This window comes from Schistocerca americana, chromosome 1 (genome assembly GCF_021461395.2).
Source record: "Schistocerca americana isolate TAMUIC-IGC-003095 chromosome 1, iqSchAmer2.1, whole genome shotgun sequence".
Lineage (NCBI taxonomy): Eukaryota > Metazoa > Arthropoda > Insecta > Orthoptera > Acrididae > Schistocerca > Schistocerca americana.
The window spans coordinates 125,862,944-125,878,327 of NC_060119.1; positions in this window are offsets into that span (position 1 = coordinate 125,862,944).

The following is a 15,384-nucleotide window of genomic DNA, read 5'->3' on the forward strand; positions in this document are numbered from 1 at the left end:
ATCAATACGCAAAGAAGTGGGATACGGAAGTACTAAGGAATGACGAGATACGTTTGAAGTTCTCTAACGCTATAGATACAGCAATAAGCAATAGCGCAATAGGCAGTACGGCTGAAGAGGAATGGATATCTCTAAAAAGGGCCATCACAGAAGTTGGGAAGGAAAACATAGATACAAAGAAGGTGGCTCCGAAGAAACCATGGGTAACAGAACAAATACTTCAGTTGATACATGAAAGGAGGAAGAACAAACATGTTCCGGGAAAATCAGGAATACAGAAATACAAGTCGCTGAGGAATGAAATAAATTGGAAGTGCAGGGAAGCTAAGAAGAAATGGCTGGAGAAAAAAATGTGAAGACATCGAAAAAGATATGATTGTCGGAAGGACAGACTCAGCATACAGGAAAGTCAAAACAACCTTTGGTGACATTAAAAGCAACGGTGGTAACATTAAGAGTGCAACGGGAATTCCACTGTTAAATGTAGAGGAGAGAGCAGATAGGTGGAAAGAATACATTGAAAGCCTCTATGAGGGTGAAGATTTGTCTGATGTGATAGAAGAAGAAACAGAAGTCGATTTAGAAGAGATAGGGGATCCAGTATTAGAATCGGAATGTAATAGAGCTTTGGAAGACTTACGGTTAAATAAGGCAGAAGGGATAGATAATATTCCATCAGAATTTCTAAAATCATTGGGGGAAGTGGCAACAATACGACTATTCACTTTGGTGTGTAGAATATATGAGTCTGGCGACATACCATATGACTTTCGGAAAAGCATCATCCACACAATTCCGAAGATGGCAAGAGCTGACAAGTGCGAGAATTATCGCACAATCAGCTTAACAGCTCATGCATCGAAGCTGCTTACAAGAATAATATACAGAAGAATGGAAAACAAAATTGAGAATGCGCTAGGTGACGATCAGTTTGGATTTAGGAAAAGTAAAGGGACTAGAGAGGCAATTCTGACGTTACGGCTAATAATGGAAGCAAGGCTAAAGAAAAATCAAGACACTTTCATAGGATTTGTCGACCTGGAAAAAGCGTTCGACAATATGAAATGGTGCAAGCTGTTCGAGATTCTGAAAAAAGTAGGGGTAAGCTATAGGGAGAGACGGGTCATATACAATATGTACAACAACCAAGAAGGAATAATAAGAGTGGACGATCAAGAACGAAGTGCTCGTATTAAGAAGAGTGTAAGACAAGGCTGTAGCCTTTCGCCCCTACTCTTCAATCTGTACATCGAGGAAGCAATGATGGAAATAAAAGAAACGTTCAGGAGTGGAATTAAAATACAAGGTGAAAGGATATCAATGATACGATTCGCTGATGACATTGCTATCCTGAGTGAAAGTGAAGAAGAATTAAATGATCTGCTGAACGGAATGAACAGTCTAATGAGTACACAGTATGGTTTGAGAGTAAATCGGAGAAAGACGAAGGTAATGAGAAGTAGTAGAAATGAGAACAGCGAGAAACTTAACATCAGGATTGATGGTCACGAAGTCAGTGAAGTTACGGAATTCTGCTACCTAGGCAGTAAAATAACAAATGACGGACAGAGCAAGGAGGACATCAAAAGCAGACTCGCTATGGTAAAAAAGGCATTTCTGGCCTAGATACGTCCACTAATATCAAATACCGGCCTTAATTTGAGGAAGAAATTTCTGAGGATGTACGTCTGGAGTACAGCATTGTATGGTAGTGAAACATGGACTGTGGGAAAACCGGAACAGAAGAGAATCGAAGCATTTGAGATATGGTGCTATAGACGAATGTTGAAGATTAGGTGGACTGATAAGGTGAGGAATGAGGAGGTTCTACGCAGAATCCGAGAGGAAAGGAATATGTGGAAAACACTGATAAGGAGAAGGGACAGGATGATAGGACATCTGCTTAGACATGAGGGAATGACTTCCATGGTGCTAGAGGGAGCTGTAGAGGGCAGAAACTGTAGAGGAAGACAGAGATTGGAATACGTCAAGCAAATAATTGAGGACGTAGGTTGCAAGTGCTACTCTGAGATGAAGAGGTTAGCACAGGAAAGTAATTCGTGGCGGGCCGCATCAAACCAGTCAGTAGACTCATGACCAAAAAAAAAGCTTCAGAATTTGAAAGAGTGGTTTCCAGCCAACACTGTCGAAAGCTGCTCTTAAATCTAGAAAAGATATTAGATTAAGTTTTCCTTCATCAACTGAGGTGTCTGTTAAGATACGTCATGTGCTCAGTACGGGATTGCGTAATCCTACATTTTTAGGGAACCAACGTAGTTTCCCCCGATGTCGGCTTCTACTAGCTTTCCCGTTCTTCTGTAAATAATTTGCATTAGTTTCTTACAACCATGTTTTACTAGACTGATAGATCAGTATAATCCACAACTGTCGCCATTTTCGCAGTACATGGAATAGCTGTGTCATGGCTCACTCTCCTAAGGATCTCAGTAATATTAAAGGATGTCGTCTTCTCCAAGGCCATTATTTCCCCTTCGGTCTCTTGGTGGTCCGTCAAATTCTTCTGGCAGTATCAAAGCTCCCACCCATCTCCGAAAACGCAAGTATCAGCAGGAAATTAATGTTGACGTCTTTTGTGATTATTTGTAAGATCACCGTGCTATAAGCAGTGCCTGCTAGTCAGACATACTAATGAGTAAATTGGAACCAGGAATGTGAGAAAAACGTCCCTGTTCTCAAAGAAAAGGCGTGATATTGCTACGTGACAATGCTTGTCCTCACACAGCCGGTCTGAGCGACAAATGTTTGAATAAATACGTCGGGAGATGCTACCTCATCCTCCCTACAATCCAGATTTGAATCCCTTGGATTGTCGCTTGTTTGGTCCACTATTAGAAACACTGCATAGAAAAAAATTTCCGCAGCGACATGGGACGTGTGAGAAAGTGGCTCAAACGACAAGGCAAAGACATAACTACGTAGGCTTCGGCGGCCAGTTCCATGATGATTAAAATGCTTTGTACGTTGTTCCACATCATTGTATAAAATACTTTAATTATAAACTTGAAACCAACATTTCGACCGTATTACAGTTGCAGTCCTAAGGTCAAGACTGGTTATCGTGGAGGAAAGGTGACCAAATTTATTGCAGACAATCGGTGAGAATATGTCGTGTTTTTGAAACTTTACTGGCAATAGAATTCAATAGGCTAGTCATGACGAAAGGGGGAGGGTAGGAAAGAAGCTAGTGATAAGCTAGGCGGCCGGCTTGTCACTGATTGGCGACCGTCTGCAAATCAGCGCATTGCTTCTGGCGTGCGCGTTGTTTTTCCTGGTGTGCGCGGAAATGCATTGACAGTCCCTCTACAAATGTTTATCACGCTGTCGCGTCCGTGCCCGGTGAGGTTTCTGCCCCGCGACCGCTCGCGGGCCTTCGGATTGGGATAGCTGTCAGCCTCGACGCTGAAAGTCTGCTTAATAATTTCAGTCACCTCTCTAATGTTTCATTGGAGCCGACTCTATCTCCAGCACGCGGGCTTCCTGGAACAAGGCAGGCTGGCCACACTCACAGTGGTGTTCGGCAGTCGCCGATTTATTATCCTGTGCTAATCGCAGGCGGTTCGCAGTTCGCGACTTCCCGGTAGCGTTCTCGCTTCCCGAGCGCGGGGTCCTGTGTTCGATTCCCAGCGGTCAGAGATTTTCAACTGCCTCGCGGTGTTGTTGTGTCGTCTTCATCATCATCGTTCATCCCCATTACGGTAGGAGGAAGACAATGGCAAACCATCTCCTCTAGGACCTTGCCTAGTGCAGCGGTACGGGTCTCCCGTCTCGTCCCCTACGTTCTTTCAAGGAGTATGGGACTTGATCATCATCATCATCATCAATCGCAGGTGCTGCTCACGTTCCGCTACTGTTGTGCTACCTGGTCTGCCTGTCTGCCATATGGAGGCAGCTCCGCAGTCACAACGTAGTTCACATTCTCGTGCAGTATTTAGTTTGTTGACTGTATCCCTGACGGAACCTATCATGTTGTGTATCCTGTGGCTGTATGGCACAATTGGCTTCAAATATAGTCGGTGGAGAATGTTGCTTAGCTATTCACATACTACTCTTCCGTGCCCTCTTGTCTCATTTCTTATATGATTGTTGTCATAACCGTTGCAACGAAACGTATGGTGCAGTTCCTTTTCAATTCTTGTCAGATGTTGTTAGTATTACTTATCTTGTCGGCACAGACAGTTTGTGCAGAACTGAATACTTGTCAGCTGGGTGATGATGACTCTCTGCGTCCAGGTAACGATTTGTGTCGCCTGGTTTTCCATACCCTTTGTGCCCAGTGTGCCAAATGCAGTTCTACAGGGTGGTCCATTGATCGTGACCGTGCCAAATATCTCACGAAATAAGTGTCAAACGAAAAACTACATAGAACGAAACTTGTCTAGCTTGAAGGGGCAAACCAGATGGCGCTATGGTTGGCCCGCTAGATGGCGCTCCCATAGGCTATACGGATATCAACTGCGTTTTTTTAAAAGAGGAACCCTCATTTTTTACTACATACTCGTGTAGTACGTAAAGAAAAACGAATGTTTTAGTTGGACCACTTTTTTCGCTTTGTGATAGATGGCGCTGTAGTAGTCACAAACATATGGTCTCACAATTTAAGACGAACAGTTGGTAACAGATAGGTTTTATAAATTAAAATACAGAACGTAGGTACGTTTGAACATTTTATTTCGGTTGTTCCAATGTGATACATGTACCTTTGTGAACTTACAATTTCTGAGAACGCATGCTGTTACAGCGTGATTACCTGTAAATATCACATTAATGCAATAAAAGCTCAAAATGATGTTCGTCAACATCAATGCATTTGGCAATACGTGTAACGACATTCCTCTCAATAGCGAGTAGTTCGCCTTCGGTAATGTTCGCACATGGATTGATAATGCGCTGACACATGTTGTCAGGCGTTGTCGGTGGATCACGATTGCAAATATCCTTCAACTTTCCCCATAGAAAGATATCCTGGGACGTCAGATCCGGTGAACGTGCGTGGCATGGTAAGGTGCTTCGACGACCAATTCACCTGTCTTGAAATATGCTATTAAGTACCGCTTCAACCGCTCGCGAGCTATGTGCCGGATATCCATCATGTTGGAAGTACATCGCCATTCTGTCATGCAATGAAACATCTTGCACTAACATCGGTAGAACATTACGAAGGAAATCAGCATACATTTATCATATAGATTGACATCGATAAAATGGGGGCCAATTATCTTTCCTCCCATAATGCCGCACCATACATTAACCCGCCAAGGTCGCTGATGTTCCACTTGTCGCAGCCATCGTGGATTTTCCGTTGTCCAACAGTGCATATTCCGCCGGTTTACGTTATCGCTGTTGGTGAATGACGCTTCGTCGCTAAATACAATGCGTGTAAAAATGTCATCGTCCCGTAATTTCTATTGTGCCCAGTGGCACAACTGTACACGACGTTCAAAGTCGTCGCCATGCAATTCCTGGCGCATAGAAATATGGTACGGGTGCAATCGATGTTGATGTAGCATTCTCAACACCGACGTTTTTGAGATTCCCGATTCTCGTGCAACTTGTCTGCTACTGATGTGCGGATTAGCCGCGACAGCAGCTAAAACACCTACTTGGGCATCATCAGCTGTTGCAGGTCGTTGTTGACGTTTCACATGTGGCTGAACACTTCCTGTTTCCTTAAATAACGTAACTATCCGGTGAGCGGTCCGGACACTTGGATGATTTCGTTCAGGATACCGAGCAGCATACATAGCACACATCCGTTGGGCATTTTGATCACAATAGCCGTACATCAACACGATGTCGACCTTTTCTGCAATTGGTAAACGGTCCATTTTATCACGGGTAATGTATCACGCAGCAAATACCGTCCGCACTGGTGGAATGTTACGTGATGCCACGTAAAAAATTGGGGTTTCTATTTTAAAAAAACGCAGCTGATACCCGTTTGACCTATGGCATCGCCATCTAGCGGGTCAACCATAGCGTCATCTGGTTTCTCCCTTCAAGCTAGACGAGTTTCGTTCTCTGCAGTTTTTTCGTTTGATGATTATTTCGTGAGATATTTGACCCTGTCACTATCAATTGACCACCCTGTATATACTTCCATGTCCAAAAACGGCAACACACCACTGTTTTCGCTTTCGTGGATGAACTTTGTTATGCAGCCTGTGTAATTTCTCGAGCAGGCTTCCCAACTCGGTCTCCCCATGTGCCCAGATAACGAATGAATGTCCTCTACATAGCGTAGCCAGCAACGGGGGCGTAACGGCACGGAAGCTAGAACCGTTCGCTTAAAAGGTTCCATCAGGTTTTCTGCAGTAACTATGAAAAGGGGAAGCCCATTACCACTTCATGTAATTGCTCCTAATGTTTTCCCCGGCAAGTGAAGTACGTTGATAATAGGCATAAGCGCAGCAAGTCACATATGTCCTGTGGGATGCGAATGATTTCCTCTGTAGGTATACTGGTAAAGAGAGACTTGATTTCGAAACCAACCATAATATCAAGACTCTGTGTCACAAATGTGGAACTGACTGCGTAGAGGAGACAGGGAGACCAGTTAGCAATCGGGAATCAGAAAACAATAAATCGTCGATAGCAGAATACCACCATGGACAGCCTGTCTTGTTCCAAGAAGCCCGTGTGCTGGCGATAGGGTCGTGGACGCACTGACGAAAAATTCGAGGGGCGATTCAAATTATTAGGGAGCCTAACAATATCAAAATGTTCAAATCCGTGTGAATACGTAAGGGACCAAAGTGCTGAGGTCATCAGCCACTAGACTTACACACTACTTGTGATAAGAACAACACACACACCCATGGCCGAGGGGGGACCTGAACATCCGGCGGAGGGGCCGCGCAGTCCGTGACATTGCGCCCCAAACCACGAGGCCACTATGCGCGGCCCTGACAATATCAGCAGAGGACGGCTACAAACTTCCGGCGTCCTGGAAGACAGCTATCCCAATTCAACGGGCGGCGAGCGGTCGCGGGCGGAACTTCGTCGAGCATGGCAGCGACACCTAAACAAACAGCTACAGGGGAAATGTCAGTGCATTTCTGCGCACACCAGAAGGAAAGCGCGGCCGCCAGAAGCCATGTTCTGATCTGCAGACTGTTGCTAATCACTGACAAGGCGGCTAGCCCACCAACAGCTCCTTTCGTACCTTACCCCTTCCGTCATGAGCAGCCTATTGTAATCTAGGGCCAAAAAAGTTGCAAAAATATGATTATTCTTACCATTATAATAAATAGTCACCTTTCCTCCACTAAAACCATCCTTGCCCTGAGGAAGGCCGCTGTAGTAGGGTCGAAACGTTGGTTTTACATTTACAATTAAAGTATTTCATACAATGACGCGGTACAACACCCAGAAGAATTTTTCATCTGGTGTAAAAAATTAGTTAAACAGTTAGACAAGTATGACGATTTTGTCGAGAAATGAAAATGTTTGATTTTGTAAAAATCCGGTTATTTCCAACATCAATTTGTCTCTTTAATTATGGAATGGCTTTTCTGTATTCTTCTGTGACCAACGCTCCATTCTCCTCAGAGCACTTCATCGCTCAGTTACCTCAAGTAGGCAACATAACGAGTGTTTTGTCTACTGCTGATGCCTAAGTGGGGAGAAAGCAAAATTCCTTTGATGGTTCGCTAGAAGCGTAACATGAGCGAATGCTCGTGAGTATAAACTGGCACGACCGAATGCAGTTCAGTCACGCTCGCCTATCGTTTACATCAAAGACAATTCTCCTGTTCGCTTCCTTTCGGGCTGGTGTACACCAGGATTCACCTGGAACCTCCTTGGTATTCTATCCACAAGCTGGTTGAGACGCTGGTGCTCAATCCTGTCTCATCCTTCTACGGCCATCCAGTGTGCGGGTTGGCTATATGCGACGAATCATTACACATTTCTTCTGACCAGTAAGATGCTCAATGAGATTCATTCATCAGATACAACACGTCACTGAAATCTAATGGTTCCAGCATTCTGGGATAAGATGTTCACAGTGAACTATCTTTCTCAAAGACAAACCCGTCCCCAGACTGTTTGCTGCAGGGCTGAAACAAATTTTCGAGGATCCTGCTATCCCGATACTTGAAATTGACTCTTAGTAATAATGAGCGTGAGCTATGCTTGGAAGAGGAAAAGGGATGGTGTCATTTTGTTTTAAAACTGTCAATAGAGATATAATTGCACGTTCTTGCAAACGTCCACGGCTTACTTTTTCAGTTGTCTTCGGGATGACTCCGAATCATAATTTGTTTTAGCGGTCACGAGAAATACACAGAGAAGAAGATGGTGGCTAAGAGAGTGGTATCAGGAGAGAAAGAGAGGAGAGGCATAATGAAAAATGTCAAGATGATAAATAAAGACGAAGAAGAATTAGACAATGTACAGGAAATAAAGGGAACGTGGAATTAATATTTTGATGAATTACTACACTGTAATCGAAATATAGAAGCGGTATATATAGTACTTCGTAATGCACCTAATCTGAACAGAAATATAGGACGCGATAAAGTCCTTGAAAAGGGAACAGCACCTTGACTGGATGAAGTAAGTGTGGAGATTGTGAGAGCAGGTGGCGGTATTAAAGTGAAGCAGCTATGTCGGGTCATGAGGACAGTAAGCACAGAGAGAAGGCCACCTGAGGACTTGCAAAACGGAATCGTGGAGTCAATTTTTAGGAAGAGTTCGAGGAATCTATGTCAAAACTATTGGGTAATTACTTTGATGTTTCATGTTGCCTAGGTATTTGAGGTGATTATGAGAAAGGAAATACAGAAGAGAGCACAAGAGAGAGGAACAATATGGGCCTAGACAGAGAACTCGACAGCACATCTGATTTTTAGTGTCAGGCAATTCCATGAGAGTCACTACAATCACGGTAAGAATTTAGTAATGGTATTCCTGGACACTGAAAAGGTATATAGTACTGTGCACAGAAGCAAGATCTGGGTGAAGCTTTGGCACTTGACTGTGAAAAAATAAAATCAAATGTATCATATGAGTTTTGGTATAAACGTAGGAGGAGACAACACAGACTGATTTGAACAGCAATATAACATGAAGCAGGTAAGCGCACTCATCTCTCTGCTTTTGATCACCGTTATCGATGAGACAATGACAGAGGGGGACCGCGCGAATTGGAGATGAAAATGCAAGTTAAGGCTGTCTGCAGATGATTTAGTGGTGTGTGGAAATGGAGTAGGAGAGGTGAAAGGAAGTCTACGTTTACGTGAGGAAATTATGTGACAGTACGGGCTGTAATTTATTGCAAAGAAGTGTGAACTCATGGCAAGGGCGAGGAGTAAGAGGACAGTAGCGATGGATACACTAGAGGCTAATTATTAGAGGAAGTGGAAAGATCCCAGTACCTTGAGAGCGTAACAGAAGACAGCGGTAGGGACGATAAAGAGATTTGTCAAATGGAAGACAAGTCCGTGGTATCCTGTAGAGTGTAACAAGCCTGGTCTGGAGATAGGATTTACCGCCAAAAAGTAAGCAATACCCATGTGTGTATTGGAAATGTGGGTAATGAGAATAGGCCGGTGAGCAGAATACAGCTTGCGAGACGAAATCTCGAAGAAGCAGAATAGAAGCAGAGTGCGTAAAGAATGGGATGGCGAGAGAAACAATGAAACAGAAGCTGGTGCAAGAAACTGTGGAAAAGGCAAAATTAGGAAGATCATGTTAATGTAGAGTTGGCAGAATACACGAGACAGGCTCATGAAATGACGATAGGTGCCAAGGCGCCTAGAGACTGAGAAGCAGATGGATAACTGAAGGAATGAGTGATGAAGAAGGGAGAAGACTGAGACGGAGCGGAGAGGGGAACGGGAGTGGAGGGTCACATAATTTCTGACACAAGCTAGTTAGTGCTGCTACCGGTGGTACAACCACAGGTATTGTCTAATTTGGCTTCCATTTGTTTTAACCCTTAACGCCGCAGGTGCCATCTCATAGACAGCTGGCGTTTATTGCTGCTCTCTTGGTAACGCACGTAAGTGGGGTAACAGATTACGGCGTTGTCAAGTTGTTCTGTCTCGAAGCTGGCGTGGTTTCCTTTGTCAGAAGTCACTTGAGCGTGATGTCGACTGATACTATTACTGCTTCTTTTGTGCCAGCTGTCTCTGAGATCGTACCTGGGACTTTGTGTTACCGATTCAATTGCCAGGTCTTCGTCTAGTGTTCGTGTTACAGACCCTGACTTCGAAGATACTCCATTAAAGTGATTGGAAGACAGTTTCAGATGGTGACAGCTAAACTGAAAATCAACTTAATCCAGAATCGGACCAGTGTGCACTTGAAGATGAATTTGTTTTGCCACCTGTGAATTCCTTGAATGATCCAAGTGTCAAAGTGGTGAAGACAAGAAAAAAAGGTTCAAATGGCTCTGAGCACTATGGGACTTAACATCTGAGGTCATCAGTCCCCTAGAACTTAGAACTACTTAAACCTAACTAACCTAAGGACATCACCCACATCCATGCCCGAGGCAGGATTGGAACCTGCGACCGTTGTGGTCTCGCTGTTCCAGACTGAAGCGCCTAGAACCGCTCGGCCACACCGTGATGAAGACAAATGTAGATACTGAACCTTTAGCTAAAAGCCCTGCTAGAAGTGTGTTTGGCCGAAACAAATTATTGTATGCACAAATTTACGTCTACATCAGCAAAAGCGTAGTCACGTGTTCTCAGACATCAGGAAAGTAACACATCAAGTTTCGAAATATTAACGTACAGTGCATAGTTAGGTTCTACCTAACATATGTAATTGTAACAACTGGCATAGAAAAACTCCTTCGATAGGAATCTTATACTTCAAATTGCTATAAACTACCTCTTACCATTTTTTATTGCCACGAGGCGGATACAAACTCTATCTCCACTCGAGCATACTCACGTACAGCATCAGCAACCAACGTAGCCTCAAACACGATTTTTGCCTAATAAATCCTAATATAATGTACATAGTGTCAAAAGAATGAAGAAAACTGAAAAACTGAGGATCTGTTAAACGAATATTAATGCAGTTTTAGAAGACGTAAAGGCAACAGAGAGGCAGTTTCGATGTTGCATCTGACAAGGAAGCAGGAATTACGACACGTCTTTAGGATGTCTCGCCCTAGAAAAAGCGTTTGACAAAGTAAAGTGGTGCAACACGTTCGAAATTCCCGGGAAAAGAGGAGTAAACTACAGGGAAAGACGGGTATTCTACAATATGTATAAGAACCAACAGAGAAAAGTAAGAAGGAGAGATCAACAACGATGAGCTCGAATTAAAATGGCGTAAGATAGGGATGTAGTATTTTAATTCTACAGTTCGATCTATACATCGAAGAAGGAATGATGGAAATAAAATGAAGACTGAGGAATGGGATTAAAGTTCATGTTGAAAGAATATCAACGATCACCGATGACACTGTGTGCTCACTGACAGAGAGGAAGAATTGCAGGACCATTTTAATGGAATAAATACCCTAACGAGAGGACGCTGTGTACTGAGAGTAAGCCAAAGAAATAAGAAAGTAATGAAAAGTAACAGAAACGAGAGTTTCAATAAACTTAACATAAAAGTTGACGAAGCGAAGGAATTCTGCTACCTTGGGAGCTAAACAGTACACGACGGATGAAGAAAGGAGGATATAGAAGGAGACTACAGCAGCCAAAGAAGGTATTCCCTGTCAAAAGAAGTCTACTGGTATCAAAAATCGGAAATTTGAGGAATAAATTTCTCAGAATTTCTGTTTGGAGCGCACCATTTTATGGAAGTGAATCGAGAGCTATAGAATGATATTAAAAGAAGATAACCGAAGTGTCTGCTTGGGGTGCTACAGGAGAATGTTGAAAACTAGATGGACAGCTAAAAGAAATGAGGTTCTCCGCAGAGTAGGTGAGAAGAGGAAAATGTGGATGAAAGAAAAGAAGGGACATATTAATAGGGCGTCTGTTAAGACAGCAAGGAATAACTTCCACGGTGCTGGAGGGAGCTGTAGACAGTGAAAATTGTAAGGGGAGACAGAGGTTGGAACATATCAGACAAATAACAGGATGTTGGCTGCGAGAGCTACTCTGAGATGACGAGGCACAAGAGGGGAACTATTGCTGAGCTGCGTCATACCAGTCAGAAAACACGAAAAAGGAAATTACTTGAACAATCCGTGTATGCGTGAGCAAATTGTCTTAACGATGGGTCTCAATGGTGTAGTCTGTTTGGCTCTCTTAATCGTGCTGTATTGTACTACACGATGGCAGCACAGGGTGCTGTTCTAAGTTTTAAGGCGGCAGGTTCATAGAGAAAATGTTAAACGAGAAATGTGTCACTAAGGGCTTCACAATTGCTGTAATACACTTGGATGACGAAAGTCATGGGATAGCGATACGCAGATATCCAGAGGCTGTGGCGTACGCAAAGTACAAAAGGGCAGTGCATTGGCGAGCTGTCATTTGTGCCTAGGTGATTTGTGTGAAAAGGTTTCCGACCTACTTATGGCCGCACGACAGAAATTAATAGACTCTGAACGGTAGTCGGAGCTGGAAGCAAGGGACAATCCATTACGGAAAAGCGTCAGCTGATTAAACGACAATATATTTCACTTGGATCGTTACATGCGTACCACTCATAAGTGACAACCCACCACATACCCGAGTCTAAGTACATTAACGTATTAAATTTTCTCGGGGTTCAAACTGTGGCATGTCTTTAAATACATACGAGCTTTCGAAGGGGTGTACCTCGTCCATTGTCAAGCGATGGATCACAAGTGACTTCTGTTTTTGTCCACTCCTACAAAAGGGAATATATTCGTTGTGCGCCCACTCGATGGCCAAATCACGAACTACGTTTAGCATCATTGAAGGTGCTGTTAGCTATTTCTAGCTCCAACCCCCTTTTCATTATTCTAAAAGCCAGTTGCCTGTTCAATAGAAGTTGCAATTTGGTATGTGTTGCCTGTTCTGCTATCGCTGATTTCTCGGAATACTGTAGACAAACGCACCTCTCGAGTTCAAATGGCTCTGATCACTATGGGACTTAACATCTGAGGTCGTGAGGCCTCTGGACTTAGAACTACTTAAACCTAACTAACCTAAGGACACCACACACATCCATTCCCTAGGCAGGATTCGAATCTGCGACCATAGCGGCAGCGCGGTTCGGGACTGAAGTACCTAGAACCGCTCGGCCGCAGCGGATGGCGCCTCTCGAGTTCTGTACGCTGTTGTTCAGCAGGACGTATAGTCTGTCCGATGCAGTTTTGAGAATCCGTGGCTTTTTGAGTCCTACAGCGACTTTCACAGCCTCGTTTTTGCAGGAGACGTGAAATCTGAGTAGTTGCTTTATCTCTTCAGACCCCGGCTATATATTCCGTCATTGAACCACAGAATGGGAAAGGCGCTAGCCTCAACACACGAATTCTCCGTGGCTTTCTGCACATTCTGCTTACGTCCCTTCGAGAAGCAGCTTGCAAAATGTGTCGCTAGTTGAGCCCTTTCCCTTGAATAATTTCCGTAAGTGGTTCAATCCCGTTGCCAGACTCCTGCATCTGAAACGGGTTCCGCACGATTCTCGAAGGTCCTGCATTGGGAGGTGGTAGCTGGTAGCGTGCGGATACTGGTCCATGAGGGTAAGCTTGCCGCGAACTCTATGGTTAACTCAGCTTTTCGCCGGAAAAGAACATCAGGGAACGGCAGGGCACCGTTCGTGTCCGCCTCCATCTGAATGTGATCTTGAATGTTGCTGATATTGTCCAAGAATTCTCCCAATTTCTCACGTCCATGAGTCCAGACAATGAATGTGTCGTCGACGAAACGATAGACTTCTCAGAAACCTCGTCCATAGCGATGTCCTCATAGTACTCTCTAACAATCCTACCACAACAAGGTCAAAATTTAATAATGATTGTGGTGTTGCTCACGTTGCTAAATACTGCATTTTCGGGCAACAACAAAGTTATTATGTGGCAGGTGTCATTAGAGCACAGTTAATAAAGTCATTTCATGTAATAATGAATAAATTGGTCTCGTAAAATCATGGCTCAATCGTCGAAAATCTAGGTGGTGATGATTCCAAGCTCGGATGCAAAGAGGCCTAGGTTTTTATTCTGGGATATTAAAAAGTTTTATAGATGTATTTCACAAACCATTCTTGAAGATTACACTTTTACAGGACAATGGTGATGTAAAAAAAGTAATCAGCACTCCGAATTTAAGTTACACTTCCTTTTTATTGCTTTTACTGCAATGTCACCTAACACACAAAGCATCACTTCACAATACAAAACATACTCGAAAACATCTTCCTCACTGTTACAGTTCACATTTTATAAGCTGACTACAATATGCGTCTTTCCAACATGACGTCCAAGACTTGACTTTCTCAAGGTCCGGCTCTCTAACTAACTAAAAATCGCTTACGCGCCCAAAAATCAGAGTTACAAGTATGTCAAAGATCATCGTAACAAAAGAAAGAATACACATAAGAATAATATCATTGCAATATAAATATATCGATGTATGAAAGTACCTCTACATTAATGAAATCAAACCTGAATGTTGTCTCAGAAACAAGTTAACTACTTTACAGAAACACAGCAGAATATTGCAGGTATCGAGAGGTTCAGGTGAGGTGCCGTAATGATTACGTAATTCACAAAGACGTTGACTACAACGAAGGTAATGGGCGTCCCATAGCGAAGCCCACCGGCTGCTTAAAATGTTCTTGACCACATAAGAGATAATATGACGTCAGAATGTGCTTCAGTAAATTCACAATAGTGTCATCGAAGAACTAGCAGAGCAGATACGTGGACTATTTGACGGGAGCGTGCGTGATTAATGGTTACGCATTAAAGCTGACCGCCATACCTTATTCACCACACCGTAGACACTTAATACAGCTAATGATGTAGGTCGTAGTCTTGATAGGCGAATTAAGCAAGCTGGCTACAAGTTGCGAGAGTCTGTAATACTACTGTGCTCACTATCTATCAATATGAAATTATGTGTTCGTACATAGATTAATATAACGGATGGTTGTAATTAAAACTGGTGGAGTTCTGAATGCTGAAATGCATTCTGTACATCGCAGGGCCCTGAAATAACCAAGTACGTCCATTAATCGGTGCTCATAGTGTATGCAGAAAAAATAATAGTTCCAATTTTGCCACCATGTGAAAATATGGCGTTGTAAACAGAAAGTGAAATGTTTCATGTCTTGACGTCACTATGATATTTCTCACTTGTCGATTCGTGTTGATGTCTTTCGCGAAGTGACTGTTGGTGCAAAGCATTTAGAATGATAAACTTTCCCGTACGAAACGCAATGGCTGTGGCTATAACTGACAGTGGAGCACATCCTTTA